The sequence below is a fragment of the Suricata suricatta genome, chromosome 4 (genome assembly GCF_006229205.1).
Source record: "Suricata suricatta isolate VVHF042 chromosome 4, meerkat_22Aug2017_6uvM2_HiC, whole genome shotgun sequence".
Classification (NCBI taxonomy): domain Eukaryota; kingdom Metazoa; phylum Chordata; class Mammalia; order Carnivora; family Herpestidae; genus Suricata; species Suricata suricatta.
This window is the reverse complement of record NC_043703.1, coordinates 145,430,618-145,442,971: the sequence shown is the minus strand read 5'-3', so window position 1 is coordinate 145,442,971 and position 12,354 is coordinate 145,430,618. Positions and strand designations below refer to the sequence as shown.

Below are 12,354 nucleotides of genomic sequence, written 5' to 3'. Positions count from 1 at the left end.
CCAAAGCTGGAGGACTTAACACTGTTTGATCAAGACTTACTGTCAGGGGGCACATGGCTGGTTCAGTTGGTAGAGCGTGAAATTCTTGACCTTGGGGTCATGAGTTTAAGCCCCACGTTGGGTGTGGAGCTCACAGAAGAAAAAAGAAAGAAAGAAAGGAAGACTTACCGTAAAGCTTCAGTAGTCAAGAGAATGTGGTTTCCGCATAATGATAAATATAGACCAGAGGTCAGCAAACTTTTTCTTTAAAGGGCCAGATTGTAAATATTTTAGGCTTCCAGGCCACACAGTCTCTGTAACAACTACTCAACTACTACTGTGGTATGAAAGCAGCCAGGCATAATACGGAAATGGATGTGTGAATGTATTATAATAAAACTTTATTTAAAAAGCAAGAGTAGGCGGGATTTGTTGACCCTGATATAGATCAAAGGAACATAACAGAGTCCAGAACTAAACTCTCACTCATCAGATCAACTGATTTCTTTACAAAAGGGCCAGTGTAATTCAATTACATAGAAAGGATAGAATTTTAAACACACGGTGCTCTAATATCTGTATGGAAAAAAAAATGAACGTTGACACGTTTGACACGTAAACTCAAAATGGATCACAGACCTAAAACTTACAATCTTCTAGAAGAACATATAAGGGGGACATTTTGTGACATTTGATTAGACAAGGAGCATGATCCCAAAATTACAATTTATAAAATAAAAATTTGATAACAAATGACAAGAGACCTTGGCCTAGTAGGGCCCTTCATCAAGATCCTGTCTTCAATTTGGAGATGTTGGGCCTCAGAGAAGGAATCACGTTCTTATGCTTTAATATTCAAAGGTTCATCTTTCCATTTACATCTTATTCCTTTTTTTTTTTTTTAATTAACCAATACATATTGAGTAAGTGCTATCTGTCACGTCATGGCCAGGTACTAACAATATTTCAGTGAACAAAACCAGTCTATATATTTGCACTTTATCTATTAAGTCTTGTTTTTATTTCTATTTTATTTTTAAAATGACATCTGGATTTTATTTTTCATTTTATTATCATTTTTTAAATGCTCATTTATTTTTGAGACAGAGACAGAGCATGAGTTGGGGAGGGACAGAGACAGAGGGAGACACAGAATCCAAAGCAGGCTCCAAGCTGTCAGCACAGAGCCTGACTCGAAGCTTGAACTCACAAACCATGAGATCACGACCTGAGCTGAAGTCAACCGCTTAACCGACTCAGCAACCCAGGTGCTCCCACATCTGGATTTTAAAAGCAACCTAAGGACAATTGCCTTTACCAAATACTTTCTCCTCCCTGCCTTCAAAATTCTGCACTTCAAAACCAAGCTCGAATAGTGAAGAGACAGGAAGGTTCTTACCATCAAATTGTTATCAATGGTGGCTTTCAATGCCTTTCATTTTCTGTATTTTCTAAAGTTGCAACATTTGTTATTTTTGGAAAGAAAATACAATAGAAGTTACCTAGGGAAAAAAAAAACAAACCCTCCAAAACCTCCATTTAAAGATCCTCTCCTGAGGGAAATTTTCCCTGATCACACCTCTCTCCAGTATGACTTAGGGATTTCTCTTCTATCCAAATAGTCACCTGCATTTTTGTCACTCCTAGCCCATAGGAGAAACAGGGGAAACATTAATGTGTATCTCCTTCCTTGGACTGCAAACTGGAGGGCGGGGACCATGTCTTAGTCATTTCTGAATCCCCAGCTTCAAACAAAATGCTTGATGCAAGATTATCAAGTTGTGGGTAGAAAACAAGATGGAGGCCCATGGTCTAGAACGCTATGGTGGTGAAGGCGGCTGTGGGTCTTTAGCTACTGAAACACAGTTTCTCAGGGTCCTGGCCAGACCAGAGGGGAAATTTCATGCTGAGTCCTCTGAGTGTGGGCTAAAGTTTCTTAAGTGGTCCTGGGAAAGATGAGAGGGAGGTGGGTTGCCTAACTTGGGGTACATCTGAGCCTGTTGGAGAGAGTTCAGTAACCTTAGGTAGAGAGTATCACAATTTAAAATTATCTATTGATTTGTTTGTTTTGTTACGTGTCACCCCTTGTTAGTGAGGGCACTCGGTAAGGATAGGACCTTATCTGACTTGTGTCACAAGGGCTCGGACTAATGCCTGGCACATAGATGACACTCAATAAATATTTGTTGAATTAATGTTGAATGAACAACTCACTCTCCACCAAGCCCATGAGAAAGAGCCCAGATGCAGCATTATTCATTCATCCTGTAAAATATAATTGACAATAGATCTGAAGAAACCCCAGTCAGCACATTCTTTACTCTGTGGGAAGGCGTGCTGCGGAAGCCAAAAGTAGATCGGAGGGTTGCTTGGTAAATACAGAGTTGGACTAAGGGGACTGGAAGATCTTGAGAGACTCTGTCACTGAGCTGGGGCACCCTGATGAGTCATGCTTTCCTACATGAGGACAGACGTTCCTTGCCAAACAGGATCCTGCCTTGCCCAATGTTGCCATCTCTTTCTTGTCACTGTGGGAGAGACATAGTCTGCCCCATTCCCCTTTCTCAGCAAGTCTTATCAGTCCTAATGTTTCTTTTCTCTCTTTCTTTCTTTTTTAAAGCTTTCCCTCACATAACTGTGCCCAGGATTACAGTGTCCCTTACTGGTTACATTTTCCGCTGTGGCTTCCCAATGAGATGTTGGCTACAATTCATGTATCCTGCTAAAGATGAACAATTCCGGATCCCAGATTGAGACCTTCTACTATTCTAGTTGCAAAGGTTACTCATTGTCAGTCTACCTCAATTTCTCTATCTTTAGAAAATGAAATCATAACACCTTTTCCATGTGTCCTGCGGGCTATTAAGGAAAAGAAATGGAAGACAATGAATGTGAGTGGCTCAGAAGTTGCACCTCAATCCTTGTAATTAAAGTTCCATACCCGATTTGCCACTAATGAGCTACATGACATTAAATAAGTCATTTTATCTGATACTTAGCCCATTGTTTTGTTCTTAATCAGCAGGGAATCCTCGTGTGGTTCTATGACCAGAGAGTGACCTGAGACACCTTTCTACTTTCCCAGGGAGCATGCTTGACAAAAGACAGCCGGTTGCTTTTTAGGTAACTAGTGTGCTTTTATTCTGCTGAGTGTGGTGGATAAACTTGAGACCAGGGGCCCCTGGTTGGCTCAGTTGGTAGGTCATGCAACTCTTGATCTGAGGATTGTGAGTTTGAGCCCCACGTTGGGTGTAGAGATTCCTAAGAAAATAAATAAATAAGCTTAAAAAAACTTAATAGCACAGCTGAATGGTTTGAAAAAAGAAGGGGATTTCAGAAGTTGTGTAGTAGGAGGAATGGAAGTGAGGAACCTGGCAGCGGAGAAGGCTTTGAAGAAAGGACAGGTCTAGCAAGATGAAAGAAGGGATCTAATTAAGCTTTGCTATGTGATGTAATCCCCTTCTCCATCTTCCCATAAAGCCTTTGGTATAATCTCCTTAGTCATAAATATTTTTTGTAGGTTTATTTATTTTTGTGTGAGAGAGAGAGAGAGAACAGAGAGCAGAGAGGGGCACATAGAGAGGGATAAAGAGAATCTCAAGCAGGCTCCATGCTGTCAGCACAGAGCCCAGCTCAGAGCTCCAACTCATGGATTGTGAGATCATGACCTGACCCAAAATTGAGAGTTAGCCACTTAACCAACTGAGCGACCCAAGTGCCCCCAGTCATAAATATTTTTGAATTTGAATGTATTAGGAGGATGCAGACAAGTGCACAGTCTGGCCTTGATGGGCCTGATGTGTACAGGCAGTAAGGGTAAGAGCCGGTCATCTGCTGGTTATTAATTAAAAAATGAAGAGGTAAATCATGTAGTCTTAGGGGGCCTTACAGCTCGAATATTTTGTGATTCTATATACGGAACAGAGAGAATGTTACCAGGAAATTCTTTTTTTGTTTGTTTGTTTCTGAACTGTATAATGTTTTTAGGCTTTCTTAACTATCTTTTTGTTAACTTCTTTTTATAAATTAAAAAAATGCAATTATAGCATAGTTGACATGTAAACATATAGTTTCAAGTGTAAATATAGTGATTTGGCAATTATATCCATCAGGATGTGCTTACTGTGATAAGTGCAGTTACCACCTGTTATGACACAAAGTTATTACAATATTATTGACTATATTCCCTTTCCTGTACTTTTTAGCCCCATGACTTATTTATCTTGTAACTGGATGTGTGTATCTCCTTCTCTTTCTTTCTCTGTCTCTTTTTTAATGCAAGCTTTATGCCCAATGTAGGTTTGAAAACAGGACCCTGAGTTCAAGAGTTGCATGCTGTCTGATTGAGCCAGCCAGGTACCCGCAGGAAGTGTGTACCTCTTAATCCCCTTCACCCACTGCACCTATCTCCCCACGATGCCTCCAGGAAATTATGATGTAATAAGTAAGGGTGGGGATTGGTGATTCCCACTAAAAAAATTTCCCTAGATGATTGTGATGCACACCAAACTTTGGGCATCATTGTACAAATGCTTATCACATTCTGTGGTCAAATGTTTAATTGCCCACAAATGACCACCTTTCTCGCAGTCCTTAGCATGCAATATTGCTGTCAGAAGCAACTGGGTTGTGTTCGGAGAGTGTAAATTCACATTAGTATTATTCTGAGTGAAACATGCTTATAAAAATAATGTTTCAATGGAGAAAAGAATACAACAAATGGTTCTGGAATAACAGGATAGTCATACACAAAAAAGTGAAGTTGGATCCCTATCCTCACACCATATATATTATATATATATAATATATATGAGCCATCCAGGCACCCCTACCTCACACTATGTTAAAAAAAAAATGATAACTCAAAATGTTATTCTAAACTCCTAAATTCAGGAGCTAAAGCTATAAAATTCTTTTTAAGAAAAAATTTTTTGTTTTTTTATTTATTTTTGAGAGACAGAGACAGTGTGAGCAGGGGAGGGTCGGAGAAAGGGAGACACAGAATCTGAAGAAGGCTCCAGGCTCTGAGCTGTCAGCACAGAGCCCATCACAGGGCTCGAACCCATGAACTGTGAGATCATGACCTGAGCCAAAGCCAGACGCTTAACCGACTGAGCCACCTAGGCACCCCAAACTATAAAATTCTTAAAAAGCAACATACAAGTAAATCTTCTTGACCTTGTTTTAGGCAATGGTTTTTGAGACATGACACTAAAAAACAGGAGTGAAAAATGAAAGATAAATTAGACTGTCAAAGTTTAAAACTTTTGGGCTTTAGTGCATACCATCAAGAAAATGAACAGAAAACCCACAGAATGGGAGAAAATACTTGCAGATCATATATTTGATAAAAGACTTGTATCCAGAATGTATAAGTAACTTCTACAAAGAGGAGGACTACTCAGGGGCCATCTGGCAGGCTAAGATAGTAGCACATGTGACTCTTGATTGATTTCAAGGTTGTGAGTTCAAGCCCTACGTTAGATGTAGAGCTTACATAAAATGAAATGAAATGAAATGAAATAAAAAATAAGACAACTTGATTGAAAACTGGGCAAATAATTTGAATATACATTTTTCCAGAGAAGCTATATGAATGAGCAATAAGCACATGAAGAAATGCTCAACATCATTAATCATTAGGGAAATGCAAATCAAAATTACAATGAGATACCATTTCACATCCTACTGGGATAACTAAAATAAAAAAGACAGACAGTAACATGTGTTGCTGAGCATGTAGAGAAGCTAGAAGCCTTAGACATTGCTAGTAGGAATTTCATATGGTTCATTCAGCTACTTTGAAAAAATAGTTTGGCAATTTCTCAAAAAGTTAAACATGAAGTTATCACATGGCTCAGCAATTCCATTCCTAGGTGTGTGCCCAAGAGAATTAAAACATATAGCAGCATAATCCATAATAACTGAAAAGTAGAAACAATGCAAATATATATCAATGATAAATGTACAAACAAGATGAGATATATCCATTGAATGAAACATTATTTATCCATAAAAGAATAAAGTACTGGCCTAGTCAGTTAAGTCTCTGACTCTTGATTTCAGCTCAGGTCAGGATTTCATGGTTTGTGAGTTTGAGCCCCACATTGAGCTGTGCACTGACAGTGCAGAGCCTGCCTGGGATTCTCTCTCCCTCCCTCTCTGTATCTTCTCAAAACAAATAAATAAATTTATTTTTATTGTGCTCTCTCTCAAAATAAATAAACTTAAAAAACAAGAGAGAATAAAGTACTGATTCATGTTACTACATTCATGAACCTTGAAAACATTATGCTAAGTGAAAGAAGTCAGTCCCAAGTGGCCATATATTTCATGATTTCATTTATATCAAATGTGCAGAATAGGCAAGTTCATAGAGACAGAAAGTAGGTTAGTGATTCGTAGGGGTTTAAGGAAGTTTGGGAGCTGGGTGTTGGGAAGTCACTGCTAATAGATACAGTTTCTTTTGCGAGTGATGAAATGTTCTAAACTACCATTGTAGTAATAGTTGCACAACTCTGTGAATATACCAAAAATCACTGGATTGTATACTTTAATAGGTGGATTTTATGGTATGTGAATTATATCTCAATAACGTTTTATAGGGCACCTGTGTGGCTCAGTCGATTAATTGTCTGACTCTTCATTTCAGCTCAGGCCGTGATTTCATGATGGTGGGATCAAGTCCTGAGTTGGGCTCCATGCTGCGTGTGAAGCCGGCTTATGATTCTCTCTCTCTCCCCCTCTCTCTGCCCCTGCCCTGCTCAAATTAAATAAATAAACATTAAAAATAATAAAGTTGTTATAAAAATAGCGCAGCACACACAGCATGATCTTACAAAGATTCTACATGAAATACATTTCAGATTATGCATTCCATTGCTCAACCAAAAACACACTGTATTAGTCAGTGCTTCTTTTGCAAGTGACAGAAATCCAGCTTAAACTGGTTTATAAAAACAATACAATGTATTGGCTTACGTAGCCAAAATTATAGGGGTTGTTGGCTTTAGGCAAAACTAAGTCTAGTGGCTCAAATTACGTCATCCAAGAATCGCTTTCTTCCCATCTCTCAGCTCTGCTGTCTTCTATGTTGGTTTCATTCTCTGGTGGACTTCCCTCCATGTGGTGGCAAGATGGCCACCAATGTCTACAGGATTACAACCCTTCAAATTAGCAAATTTTGCCTTTCAACAAAAATTCCGGATTAGATTTTGACTGTCATGGCCTGGGTCATGTGTATGGCCTTGGAGTGCGATTGGCCCAGCTTTAATGGTAGGAGACAAACTATAGGGAGCTATGGTTTGAGGCCATACATTCCAAAACCCAGTTATTTAAAAGAAATGACCATTGGGTGTTTTGGAAAAGAAACATGGGTACTTGAAACCAACATTAATCCACAAGGACAAATGGATCAAAACTCCTAATTTAAAAAAAATGCTTGGAGTTTTGCATTTCAATGATCAGAAACAGCTGACCCATGTGGGAATCAATGGAATGGTAGGTGTGAATGTCCAGAATCAAGACCTAAGAGCAGTGCTCAGTCTCAGGCCTGAAACCATTGCTCTTTCAGTCCAGTTTGAGCAGGAAAGGCAAGGTGAAGGACACTGAAGTGTGCTGGACAGTTACTAAGTGCTTTACATGCATTACTTTGTTTGACCTTCACCACAAACCTACAAGGTAGTTAATTCTATTTCTATTTACTGATGACAAAAACTGAGGCTCAGAGACCGTTAGTGATTGGCCCAAGGTCACATGTCCCTACGTGGCAGGGCCAGCATTCAGAGCAGGCTAGCCTGGAGGCCTGGAGGTCAGAGCTGCCATCAGGGAGAAAGCAAGTGACTTAGCAATGGGAGGCAGGCGGGCAATGTCTGTATTGTCCAGCTTCACAGTGCCGGGCTTCGTGAGCACCAACCCCTGGGCAGAATGTCATGTGAGCACTTTTCTGGGCTTTAGGTCCAGACCAAGAAAAGGCAGTGGTGAGAAGACCCATGGAAGTTTCTCCACAAAAACACAGACAAAAATTTGGTCTCCATATTTCCCCCAACCCAGGCTCTTCTGAACTTGAGCCTAAGGGCAGACTCCTCCTCTACAGGAGAGGAGCAGTGCTTTTAAAACTTTTCTGCTTTTCACCGGAAGCAAATCCTAGAATCATCCAGAGAAGGAAGCCTTCCTTTTGCAGAGAGTAGGAGATGCTGGTGCCCAGCTCATTTTTTTCTGTCCCGGGACAGAGTCCAGAGGCCTGTTCATGTCTCCAACAGTCTGGAGGTGGTCTTTAGTCTCCCTTCAGGGTTCAAGTTCCAGGCAGGAGGTTGCTGCTCTGGATGGCAAGGGAGGTGCCAAGGTGGGAACCCCAGGTAAAGCCATCCACTGAGGAGGATACTGGGAAGGGATGGGGCAGGGCTGGAGTGGCCCAACCGGTTCAGACCAGCCAGGAAAGGGCAAGCCAGATCTGGCTCATCAGTGGGGGCTGGGCCAGGGGAGTCACGCTGACTCAGGGCCTGGCAAGTCAGGTGACAGCCCAAGGACAGCTGTTGCCTGGGTGTTTTTAGAAAACTTTGGCTGCCAAAGACTGTCTCTTGGGCTGCTTCTGCACCTCCTAGGAAACAGACGGAGAAAATGAGGGCATCTTCTTTATAATAAGCTCTAGGCATGTTGAATTACTATCTGGCCATACGCTGTTGATCCTTGCCAAAAATATACCTGAAAAACAGGAACAGAAAGTAGCCCAGAGATCTCTTAATCCCCCCTCCTTTTGTTTAGTTTAGTTTAGTTTGTTTGTTAGAGAGAGAGAGAGAAAGAGAGAACCTTAAGCAGACTCCGTGGTCAGCACGGAGCCCAACTCGGGGTTTAATCTCACGATCCTGGGATCACGACCTAAGCCAAAATGGAGAGTCAGAGGCTCAGCCAACTGAGCTACCCTGGTGCTCATGAATCCCCTTTGAATCCTCTGAAAATCAATAAGCTTTTTCTCTTAGATCTTTTTAGGTACCTTGTCAAGAATCCAGTATGGAGGTTAAAAGAGCAGGTGTTGAGGTCTGGAGGGTCTGGCATCAAAACCCAACTTTTTCATTTATTACTTGTATCACTTTATTCAAGTTTCTTAACTTAAAAGAAAATTAAACATAATTTTAATTGTGGGAAAATTTGAATATATACAAATTAGGCATAGCAGTATGATGGATTTCCATACATCTATTATCCAGCTTGAACATAACAGCCCGTGGGCCATCCTGATTCGTCCCCCCTCCCTCTAATTAGTCTGAAGGAGACCTCAGGCATTATCCTTTCCATTCCTCTCAACTTCTTCAAATTTAAAACAAAAATTTTTAAGGTTTTATTTATTTAAGTAATCTCTACACCTAACATGGGGCTCAACTTCCCAGCTCCAAGATCAAGAGTCACATGGTCTTCTGACTGAGCCAGTCAGGCACCCCTAAACTTTTTTTTTTTTAACTTTAGAGAGAGGGAGAGAGCGCTTGAGGAGGGAAAGGGGCAGAGAGAGAATCTCTAGCAGGCTCCACGCTCAGCATGAAGTCCACCAAGCCACCAAGTCACCCCAAGCCTGTTGTTTAAAAAGTAAACTCTGTGCCCAACCTCAAGATCAAGAGTCACAGGGCGCCTGGGTGGCTAAGTTGGTTAAGCATCCAACTTCGGCTCAGGTAGTGATTTTGTGGTTCATGAGTTCAAGTCTCATATCAGGCTCTGTGCTGGAGCCTGCTTCAGATTCTTTTTTTTCTTTTTTTTAGAATTTCAAAAAATGTTTTATTTATTTTTGATACAGAGAGAGACAGAGCACGAGAGGGGAGTGGCAGAGAGAAGGAGACACAGAACCAGAAGCAGGCTCCAGGCTATGAGCTAGCTGTCAGCACAGAACCTGACACGGGACTCGAACCCATGAACGTGAGATCTGACCTGAGCCAAAGTTGGAGGCTTAACCAACTGAGCCACGAAGGCACCCAGCCTGCTTCAGATTCTGTCTCCCTCTCTCTCTGCCCCTCCCCCATTCACACTCTGTCTCTCAAAAATAAATAAACGTTAAAAAAAGAAAAGAAAAGAAAAGATCAAGAGTCATGCTCCATAGACTGAGCAAGCAGGTGCCCCAACTTCTTCAAACTCTTGTTTCTTCATCTGAAAATGGGGATTATAATAGTCCCTACTTTAAAGCAGTAAAGTGAGGTCATGCTATAAAGGGCCAGCACTGTGCAGGAACTCAGTTAATGACAATTTGTATTATTAAATAAAATGATAAAAAAAAAAAAAAAAGGAACAGTCTTGCTCTCCTCCCATTTCTCTGCCTGGGCCCCTCTTTCCTCCTGGTGACACTTCCTTGTAGCATCGGAGGAATCTCTCCCCTCTCAGCACCAGGCCAGTGCTGATGTCACAACAGGGTAAGGATGACCACCCAGCTGTCCAGGCCTCAGGACAGTCTGGGAGCACAGGACGCCTGAGTTGGAGGGAGGCCATGGAGTCATGGGGAAGAGAGATCGAAGGTACAGCAGCCATATAAGAAAGACTGGCAGGGGTGCCTGGGTGGCTCAGTCGGTTGGGCGGCCGGCTTCAGCTCAGGTCATGATCTCACAGTTCATGGGTTCGAGCCCCGTGTCGGGCTCTGTGCTGACAGCTAGCTCAGAGCTTGGAGCCTGCTTCATATTCTGTGTCTCCCTCTCTCTCTGACTCTCCCCTGCTTGCGCTGTCTCTCTCTGTCTCTCAAAAATAAATAAAAAGACATAAAAAATTAAAAAAAATAATAAAACTATTAAAAAAAAAAGACTGGCAGACATGGGTCAAGTTTGAGCAGAGGTGTCGCAGGTCCACGTGGCAAGGTCAGCAGAAGTTGAAGAAGAGAAAGTGGACATAATGGGAAGGTCAAACAAAATTGGCGTCGCTGAAGGAGTTCTACAAGAAGTAAGTGTGACAGTTGGAGATCTGGGCTGCAACACAAATTGACTTTGGCAAATAAAATTTTTTGGGGGGAGTACCTGGGTGACTCAGTCGGTTAAGTGTCCGACTTCGGCTCAGGTCATGATCTCACAGTTTGTGAGTTTGAGCCCTGTGTCAGTCTCTGTGCTGGGAGCTCAGAGCCTGGAGCCTGCTTCAGATTCTGTGTCTGCCTCTCCCCCACTCACACTCTCTCTCTCTCTCTCTCTCTCTCTCTCTCAAAAATAAATAAATATTAAAAAAAAATTTAAAAACCAAAGAAAAGTTATTGGGAAGCTCTCAGATTTCCTGGGAAGGCTGGATAACCGGGCTAAGGAATGAAGGGACAGAGACAGGACACGTAGATGGCGCATGAGGCCGTCACTACCCCACGCACACCAAAGGGACGCTCCAGCCTGCACCGGTGTGGGCAGCACTAGACCTGGGGTGCTCCCTGGAAACCAAGTGCTGCTGTTGAGCCCCACTGCCATCCGAGGACATTCCCCACTGTGCCTGCTGCTTTGTGGCCTCAGTGCCTGTACTGAGGTTTTCGGCTGGTGCCTCAGGCTAGTAGAGCCTGGCTCCGTGTCCCCACAGCCTAGATGTGTGTCCAGGGGCATGGGTGCTGGGAGAGGGAAACACAGTGGGAGGAGGGCTCTGTATACTGGAAACTCACGGTGGAGAGTTTACTTGTCCAAGGAAGGGAGTTCAGTGCTGAGCAGTCAAAGGCCTGACAAATGTCTATTATACAAGCACATGAGTGTGGATACGGGTGAGGGTTGGGGGACCGGCACTGGCAGGAATGAGGCAAAGCAACAGGACTTCCATGTGGCTGTCGTGGACACCACTGCCCTCAGGGCAAGGCAAAAGGTAGCAGAATACTGGATGGACAGGCTATGTGGCAAAGGCCTGCTTTCCTCCCGGAGTGGTTGGACATTTGAGATGGCTCTGCTCAGATATTATCTGAGCAGGTGTCTAACTCAATCGGTATGTAGCATGGAGGCTTTTCTCTTTGCTTCTCTTTTTTTTTCCTGCGTGGAACCCAATGCAGGGCTTCAACTCACAACCGTAAGATCAAGACCTGACCTGAGATCAAGAGTCAGATGCTTAACCGACTGAGGCACCCAGGCGCCCCTATAGCACAGAAGCTTTCTGTACCCCATGCTTCTACTGTCATTCTTGCTCCATGAAAGAGATGGGACAGCCTGTAAATAACTGAGTGCTTAGTCCAGAGAGCTGGAAACGGCTGGGTGAGGGCTGGCAGGTGACCGCTGAGAGCTGGGCTCCAAGCTTCATGGACGGACAATTCCATGAAGTCTGAACTTCTTTTTTTTTTTTTTTAGACTTTTTATTTTATTTTATTTTTTATACAATTTATTTTTTTAACATATGCAATTATTTTCCATCATTTACAATACAGTAGTTTCAATGATACTCCAAACAGAAAAGCAAAGT

The 12,354-nt window shown here is 42.4% G+C and overlaps 1 long non-coding RNA gene across 1 annotated transcript; it reads left to right on the top strand.

Moving 5' to 3' along the window:
- Positions 1-2,782: 2,782 nt before the first annotated feature.
- LOC115289149 lies at positions 2,783-4,316 on the top strand. Its single transcript, XR_003907414.1, has 3 exons — positions 2,783-2,870; positions 3,002-3,102; positions 4,279-4,316. It is a non-coding gene; the product is annotated as an uncharacterized LOC115289149 (long non-coding RNA).
- Positions 4,317-12,354: the final 8,038 nt, after the last annotated feature.